This window comes from Crocuta crocuta, unplaced genomic scaffold (assembly GCF_008692635.1).
Source record: "Crocuta crocuta isolate KB4526 unplaced genomic scaffold, BGI_CrCroc_1.0 scaffold108, whole genome shotgun sequence".
NCBI classification, from domain to species: Eukaryota; Metazoa; Chordata; class Mammalia; order Carnivora; family Hyaenidae; genus Crocuta; species Crocuta crocuta.
In genome coordinates this window covers 8,981,368-8,990,524 of record NW_027532825.1, presented here as the reverse complement: position 1 = coordinate 8,990,524, position 9,157 = coordinate 8,981,368, and the positions used below count along the sequence as shown (strand labels likewise).

The following is a 9,157-nucleotide window of genomic DNA, read 5'->3' as shown; positions in this document are numbered from 1 at the left end:
TGTGTGCTTACTTTCCAATTTCCCTTCATTCTAGATGTATAGCTCCTAACATATTCAAGAATTGGTGTCCTCTTTGCAGTACGAAGAGGAGCACTTTGCAATATTAACCAACTTATATTACTCTTAAATTTGAGTCTATGGAGGTAAAGATATAACATGCATAATGCATGATAACAATTCTTTATGTTAGCGATTTCATGAACATTGATATTAAACAATTTCAAATAGCTTTACATCTATAAGAACATTTGCTAATATTTAATTAAATATTTAAAACTAAACTAAAATTTATTTAAATAATTCTTATCTAAAATTCTGATCGTCATTATTTATAACTTTCATTTGCCTTTAAAATTTAAAGTAATTCTGAGTATTTTAGATGAAAAATAACTTAAAAACATATATAATACGTAACTCTAATTTTCCATTTCTTACGTTGAGCTTACTTTACATGTGTAATGGGGATATTTTCAAATGTATATCCTTTGAATTCAATTACATATTTAAATATTTTTTAATGTTTTATTTATTTCTGAGAGAGAGAGACAGAGACAGTGTGAGCAAGGGAGGGCCAGAGAGAGAGAGAGAGAGAGAGAGAGAGAGAGACAGAATCTGAAGCAGGCTCCACGCTCTGAGTTAGCTGTCAGCACAGAGCCTGACGCAGGCCTCAAACCCACGAACCATGAGATCATGACCTGAGCCAAAGTCGGACGCTTAACGGACTGAGCCACCCAGGCGCCCTATATTTAAATATTTAGATAAGTAGCATATGGGCTTCCATCCATATTTTCTCCTTGGGCTCCCAAATGTCAGAGATAGGCCTAAAAATTGCTCTCTACCAGTAGTATGTGAGCATACATTTTCCCACACCAAGTTTAAATCTTCGGATAATTCTCAATGATTAAGTAAAATTTTTCATTGCCTTTGATTTGATTACTAGTGACGATGAACTTCTTAAATATGTGTTAACAAGTCACCTGTAAACTCTCTTCAAGTAATCTATGTCTTCATACATTTGGCTCATTTTAGATTTAGGGCATTAACATTGCTCCATATTGACTTGAGTGAACATATTATATTTTAAAGATATTCACTCTTAGTCATATTTCTTGTAAACATTTCCCCAAATTATCAATTATTTTAAATCTTTGTTTATATTTTTTACATATATTTGTATATAGTCAAATCTATCCATCTTTTCTTTTGTGATTTCTCCTATGGAGTTTATGCTTCAAATACCCTTTCTCATTCAGAAATCAGATAAATATTAATCTTAATTTTCTTCTAGCATTTTCACTTCTTTAAAACACAATGCACTAATGCACCTGGAATTTATTTGGGCATGACATAAAGTCATGATCTGCATTCATTTTTCTATATAGCTATCTAAATTTTTCTCAGTGACTTGAAATTCTTCATTTAAAAAAATTTTTTTTAGTGTTTATTTATTTTGGGGACAGAGAGAAACAGAGCATGAATGGGGAAGGGGCGGAGAAAGAAGGAGACAAAGAATCTGAAGCAGGCTCCAGGCTCTGAGCTGTCAGCAGAGCCCTACGCGGGGCTCGAACCAACGAACTGTGTGATCATTACCTGAGGCAAAATCAGAAGCTTAACTGACTGAGCCACCCAGCACCCCAAAATGCTTCTTTTATTGTGTATTAACTTTTAGAGTTTGCTTCTAGAAAAATAGATTCCCTTGCATTCATCTATGAGTCTACTCTTGAGCCACATTAATTATTGCAGAGATACAATGTTCCAAATTTCTCACAAGATTAGCCCTTCTCTTTCCATTAATCCTCTTTTCATACTTTTCTCCCTTTCTTATCATTCTACTCTTGCAGGCGGACTTTGGAATCAGTCCTCAACTTGCTGCCCCTTTGGGCTTTGCCTTGACTGGAAGTAAAGCCAAAACCAGAAGACCACCTGGTAGAGGTGTGGGAGTGGATAATCCCTAAAAATAAGTCTAAGTCTACTTAATATAGTTGTCTATTTACTACAAGATTACTCCTAAGCCTAAAATCAGTCTCTGGAACTTAAGTTTGCACAACTATGCCATTAGGTATGGAGTCAAATGGACTACCACATTGACCTTAGACAAGTAAAATGAACTTAGACAAGTTATTTAACTTCTCTGAACCTCAGCTTCCTTATCTGTAGATAGAAGTGGGTAAAGCTGACCTCACAGAGCTGCTGGGAGAATTAAGAGATCATGCAGGAGAAACAGCCAGCATGGGGTCCCGCATATGGTGAGTGCTCTTGAAATGCTAGCTCTTTTCTCCCTTTTGGGCATTCTTGCTATGCTACTCTGGAAGCATGCTCCTAGTCATGCTCTGCATCTTTCTTTTTGCTTTTTGCTTTTTTTAATTTTAGAGAAAGACAGAGGGCACGACTAGGGGAGAGGGGCAGAGGAAGACAGAGGGAGAATCCCGAGTTAGATCCATGCTCAGCACAGAGCCCCATGTGGGGCTCGATCCCACGATCCAGGGATCATGAACATCTAACATCATCCACCTCAAGAGTCAGATGCTCAACCGACTGAGCCCCCCAGGGGACCCCAAGCTCTGTATCTTTCAAGGTGTTAGGGTGTCTTTGCAAAATAGATTCTGCTATGGTTTAAATAGACATGTCCCCCCAAATTCGTATGCTGAAATTCTAACACCCAATGTGACAGTTGTAGGAGGTGGGGACTTCAGGGGGTGATTAGGTCATGAAGGCAGAGCCCTCACTAGTGGAATTAGTGCCTTTAATAAAGAAGGTCCCCGAGAGCTGCTTGCCCACCTTGTGCCATGTTGAGAACACAATGAGAAGTTGCCAGTCTGCAAGCCAGAAGAGGGCCTTCCAGCAGAACCTGAGCACACTGGCACCCTGATCTTGAACTTCCCGTCTCCTGAACTGTGAGACGGAAATTCCCATGGTGTATCAGCCACCCAGTCTGCGGTGTTTTGTTACAGCAGCCCAGACTAGGACCAATTCTAAGACGGATTCGTTGGAGCGTTCAAGGATGTGACGTGGACTGACCTCTTAGCTCTCTGGAGGAAGGAAAGGAAAAAGTCAGCCTTCAGATTTGTGGAATCCTGAGTTGCTGTCTTTATTCCACTGTTAGGGCCATTCAGCTACGTCCTTGCCTGCAAAGTTTCTTCTGCCACAGAGAAGTGGGAATAATTTAAATGATCCAAGCCGGCTTGTCAACATGCTCTTCAGATCTTTCTACACAGATATTTACTCTTTGATTGTTAACAAACAGCCGGGCAGAGAAAGGGATTGCCCTGGATGATTATACAGAACTGACAGTAAATTGGAACCAGTTTCCTTTCTCTATGAGTGCATTGCTCCAGTAACAGGAAGTTTCTGTTGAAAAGAACAAACTAGAAGTGTAAGGTAAAGCCGTGTTCTCTCCAAATGACCTTAAGTTAGAGCCAGAGATCCCGAGACAGGGCCAACAGTACCGCACATTGTAAAACAGTCTTTAGCAAGGTCTCGTCACCCCTGCCCTGCCTCGCGCAGCCTCGGCACAAGCCTCATCCCCCCCCAGGAGAGCCGCAGCGCACTCAGCCCGGATCCAAGCCGCCTTACCCGTTGTTACCTCAGACCTGAGCTCCATGCTGCCTTCACCTCCCTCGCCCAGGCCTGCTCGAGGCGCTGTCCTCCGCGGCAAGATGTGAAGTAAATGGTTTCTGCCTCTATAGTATGATTAAAAATAAATAAATATTTGGTCTGTATCCCTGATTCCCAGCACAGAGCTCCTAAAATCCTTGGCATTTACTGTCTTTTGTATGTTCGTGAGGTGGCTCGTGGCGGGAGCTGGACCCTAGGAAAACCAACCACGTCATCAGAGGGTTAGAACTTTCAACTTCACCCCCCAACCTCCAGGGAGGAGAAAAGGGCTGAAGATTAAGTTCAATCACCCTTAGCCAACAAGCTCGTCAACTGTGCCTATGTAATGAAACTTCCATAAAAACCCTCAAATGACAGGGTTCAGAGAGCTCAGGGTAAACACACCAGTGTGCTGAGGCGCTGGGGGAGGGCGTGGAAGCTCCGCATGCCTCGTCCCATACTTTGCCACGTGCATCTCTTCCATTTGGTCTTCCTGAGTTGTGCCCTTTATCGTCAAATGTAATCGTAAGTAGAGCATCTTCCTGAGTTCTGTGAGTCATCTAATAAATTATCAAACTGGGGGGGGGGCGGTCATAAGAATCTTCAAATATGTAGCTGGCCAGGCAGAAGTGTGCATCACCTGAGTACCTCGCTTGCAGCTGGCATCTGTAGTAGGGGCAGTCTTGCAGAACTGGGCCCTTTCATTTGTAGGGTCTGACACTAACTCCAGGTAGATGGTATCCAGACTGCACTGAATTGGACACCCAGTTGTGTCAGAGCATTGGAGAAGCGGTGAGGAAAAACACCTCATGTTTGTTGTCAGAAGTGGTGTCAGAAATACCACACAGTCCCAGACTCCCCACCCCAACCGCTGCACCCCACGTGCTACCTATCCTTGACTGTGTTCCCTGGATCCCCAGAAGCACGCCAAGAAATCCATGAATCGTAAATCCAAAACAAGCGCTAAACTACAAAATTGTCCACTTCTCTTCTCATCTCCCCTGCTCACCACCACAAGAAATGTCTGTGTTGTATGTCCTGAGCCTTTCCATGTCTGTGCCTGACCACCTAGAATGTTTGTTGTCTTCTTTTCCTATAAATTTGAAGTCCAGCTCAAATGCCTTCCTAAAGTCTTACCACATCTCTCCACCGAATGTTATCTTTTCCCACTTTGGAACAATCAATCTCTATCTCTCTTTATTTATATGCTTTAATGACATTTCACTCTCTATCTTATATTAGGGTTTTCTGATGTTCATCGTTCATTTTCCCTGCTAAACTATAAACCCTTGGCTGCCAAGGAGCTTGAAGTCAAGTCAGAGAGATATGTTGTGGTCCACCGTCGAATTCTCTTTGCGCTCACAACCTGGCTTGGTGTTTATCTCTTTGTATTCACAGAATGGCTTCATGAATGAGTCAGTCAATCTCGAACGTGCTATATGAAACTTACCAGCCTCAAGAGAATAATCACTAAGTGAACGTGTGCAGAATCTGAAGTCAAAGATCTGTTTCTTTCTATACAAGGGGCGTGTATTAGTCCGGGTTCTCCAGACAAACAGAACCAGTAAGAAATATACAGAGAGAGAGAGAGAGAGAGAGAGAGAAGAAGAGATTTATTGGGGGCGCCCGGGTGGCCNGGGGCGTGTATTAGTCCGGGTTCTCCAGACAAACAGAACCAGTAAGAAATATACAGAAAGAGAGAGAGAGAGAGAGAGAAGAAGAGATTTATTGGGGGCACCCGGGTGGCCCAGTCGGTGAAGCATCTGACTTTGGCTCAGGTCATGATCTCGCGGTTCGTGGGTCCGAGCTCCCNGGTGAAGCATCTGACTTCGGCTCAGGTCATGATCTCACGGTTCGTGGGTCCGAGCTCCCCATCAGGCTCTGTCCTGAAACCTCAGAGCCTGGAGCCTGTTTCGGATTCTGTGTCTCCCTGTCTCTCTGCCCCTCCCCACTCACACTCTGTTTCTCTCTCAACAATAAATAAACATTTAAAAAAGTTAAAAAAAAAAAAAAGAAAAAAAAGAAGAAGAAGAAGAAGAAGAGACGTATTGTAGGAATTGGCTAACCTGATTGTGCAGGCCAAGTTGTCACGTGAGTAGGAGAGTGGGGAATGTAATTCAGTCCAGATCCAAAGGCCTGAGTCTCAGGGGAACAATGGCATGTGTCCCAGACTGAGTTCAAAAGCTCAGGAGCACCAATATCTGATGGAAGGAGAAGATGAACATCTCAGCTCAAGCAGAAAGCAAATTTACCCTTGCTCTGCCTCTCTGTTTTATTCAGGCCCTTGGTCGTTAGGGTGATGCTCACCCGCATTGGTGAGGGCAATTCTCATGAATCAGTCTACTGATTCACAGTCTCATCTCTTCCTGGGGAGCTGGCGTGCCTCAGTCTGTTGAGCATTTGACTCTTGATTTCAGCTCAGGTGCTGATCCCAGGGTTGTGGGGTCAAGCCCCACGTCAGGCTCTGCACTGACAGCACAAGGCTTGAATTTCTGCTTGGAATTCTCTCTTTCCCTCTCTCTCTGCCCCACCCTGCTCGCTCACTCTCTCTCAAAATAAACTAAATATTTTTTTTTAATCTCGTCTCTTCCTGAGATACCATCACAGACACATCCAAAAATAATGTTTTACCAGCTACATGAGTATCCCTTAGCCCAATCAAGTTGACACATAAAATTAATCATCACAGGGGTCATGGGGAAATCATGCCTGTTTGACTGTGCTTACCAGCCAGTTCATTTCTTCCCAGAATCCTGGTTTACAGGCCCAAAGAAACTGGAATCTGAATCAACCCATAAAAAATAAAAGAAATCACTGAGGTCTTTTCTCCTGGTAAGATGACTATTGCTTTTATGCCATTTGCTCCTAAACCTCAAAAACTTCAGGTCATGCCAAATTCTAAGAGCAATTATGAAGTGCTTTTNAGCACAACACCCTCAAGGTCCATCCATGTTGCTACACTGAAGTGCTTTTAAGAACCTGCAGACCACAAAGCAATTTGCATGGTTAGACGATCTCCAATATCCTTTATCTGATAATTTGGGAAGAAGTGAAAACTGTCTCACCCATCTTTGGTGATTCATGCTTTCCAAAAGAAGTGGCAAATTGAAAATGCACACACTTTCAAACAATGAAACGTACAAATTCCACCACACCTATTGTCCCTAAAGGCTGAACATGATCCCTTTCTCTCTCCACATGGAGAACGATCACAGCTCCAGGGAAATGTCTTCCCTCTGGACTCAACAGCTGCTGAGACACCCCGAAGAAGGGAACAAAAAATGAACCAAATGGAAGACCCGAGTGCTGACCTACATCAAGCTGACTCCACTAAACAAACGGTGAGGCTCGCCTGCGATTCGTCGCCAGGCAGGAGGCTGCTTCCAATTTGTTACTGCAGTAAATTCAAAGCAGAAAGCAACATATATTGGCACTTCAATCAAGAAGCCTCAGATAAATACACACGCACACACTCACAAGCACACACTCTTCCTTGTATTTTCCCCGCCCAGTCCACTCAGCTCTGCGTGTTGAAGGCTTTGTGAAAGAAAGCCTGGAGGATACCCAGAGATTGTTGACAAGATTCAAAGGGATGGAATTTTACAAATCCTTATAAAAGAAGTGGGAGCCCTTGCCAATGGGAATTTGAAATACGTTCTTCTGCTCTTCCGGCTGTACGGAAGAAGAAGAGTCATAAACAACTTGCCAAGAATATATATTCCCACGGAACACATCACCCTCAAGCTAAATGCTCACAGTCCTCTCTTCTTTAAGCACCAGGAATCGCTGCCATTACTGGGATAATACAGGCCTGCCTGGCACCTTCAATCACCTGGCAAATTCTAGAACAGGGCTATGTCACTTCAGCTACTGAAATAAGGAAGCAGACTGACATTACCAAATAAGCATGTGCGGTGCAGGGGAATAAGAAATGGGGCAGTATTGCAAGTGCTTGGAAAGTGACAAATTTCACGTTGAGCCACATCCACTGCAGGGCCCCATATGATATTTCTTCAAGGTGCAGGCATTGCATGAAGGGAAAGCGTGCTGTGCACATTTGTAAAGTATTTATGTTCCATCAGCTTTCTTGCCAGAGGAAGGTAATAGTGATTCTTTCTGCATATGCCTGATGAATTTTATAATAGAAGCCACAGCCTATTTCTAAGCAAATTATTAAGTCATCAGCTTTTTAATGAATTGGAATTGTCTACACTGATCTTCCAGATAAAACATGTTACTTTGGGGGGCGCCTGGGTGGCTTAGTCGGTTAAACGTCCGACTTTCGCTCAGGTCATGATCTCGCGGTTCGTGGGTTCGAGCCCCGCGTCGGGCTCTGTGCTGACTGCCAGCTCAGAGCCTAGAGCCTATTTCAGAGTCTGTATCTCCCTCTCTCTCTGACCCTTCCCTGCTCACGCTGTCTCTCTCTCTCTCTCCTAGAAATAAAAATATTAAAAAAAAAAAACATGTTACTTTGGGGCCTCTGGGTGGCTCAGATCATGGTCTCACAGTTCATGGGTTCGAGCCCCACATTAGGCTCTGTGCTGACAGCTCAGCGCCTGGAGTCTGCTTCAGATTCTGTGTCTCCCTCTCTCTCTGCACTTCCCCTGCTCATGCTCCATCTCTCCCTGTCTCTCGAAAATGAATAAAATAAATAAATAAAAATTAAAAATTAAAAAAAAGATGTTCTTTTGTAGAAAATGACTGTCACAGGACAGAAGAATGAACTCAATCATATGCTGCAGAAGACTGTGGAAAGGTAAGCAAATCAGTGTTTATTGGGCAAAATTCCTGGCACTGAGTAGGCACTTGCCACGTGACCTCACTAAATCCTAATACCAACCTATAAGAAAAGAACAATTACTCCCATAGCAGAGATGAGGAAATTCAAAGAAGCTCGATAACTTGCCCTGAAACACAATTCTAAGAAGTGGCAGGAATAAGATTTGAAAATCTAGGTTGTACCGAAACCTAAGCTCATTCAAATGCAATATGCTAACTCCCAACCTGGAAAAAGTTGGCCTAGATAATCTTGCCCTGGCTTTTTAAGCCAAAATAAAATAGAAGTAAGTCACCTGTAGCAAGCCACATGTCAACCAATATATACTAATGCCCATATACTTTGGGTAACTGGTGGCAGGCACTGTACATATAGATGAAATGCCCTAATATAATGGCTGTTAGCAAAACAGATGACTCTCTAGTCACACATATGGTCAAAACAATTTTTTAAAAGGAGTTGAGTAGAATGGGAAGCTAAGGATCATCTAAGTCATGCTTCCATTTATTGACTCAACAAATATTCATTGAGTACCTAAGACCGTGCACTTCTCTCGTCACTGGGGATACCGCAGTAAATAAACCACACAGCATCTCTATTCTCATAGATCTTACATGTTAATGGCGATAACAGATAAGGAATAATATTTTTACCTTGGAGAAACCTGGAAAACACTACCAGAACCAAGTGCTAAAGGGTAACATCACCACTAATGTCATATGGATGTCATTTATGCCCTGATATGATGCGATAAAAAAAGGCATTTCACCCCTGTGGTATTCCTTA

The 9,157-nt window shown here is 42.9% G+C and overlaps 1 long non-coding RNA gene across 1 annotated transcript in view; it reads right to left on the bottom strand.

The window, feature by feature from the left end:
• Nucleotides 1-3,589: 3,589 nt before the first annotated feature.
• Nucleotides 3,590-9,157, bottom strand: part of LOC144245822 (uncharacterized) — an 18,625-nt gene continuing 13,057 nt past the window's right edge. The window contains exons 2-3 of the long non-coding RNA XR_013339429.1: nt 5,661-5,795; nt 3,590-3,680 (exon numbers count right to left, since the gene is read on the bottom strand). This is a non-coding gene — a long non-coding RNA (uncharacterized LOC144245822). The remainder of the gene's footprint in view (nt 3,681-5,660; nt 5,796-9,157) is intronic.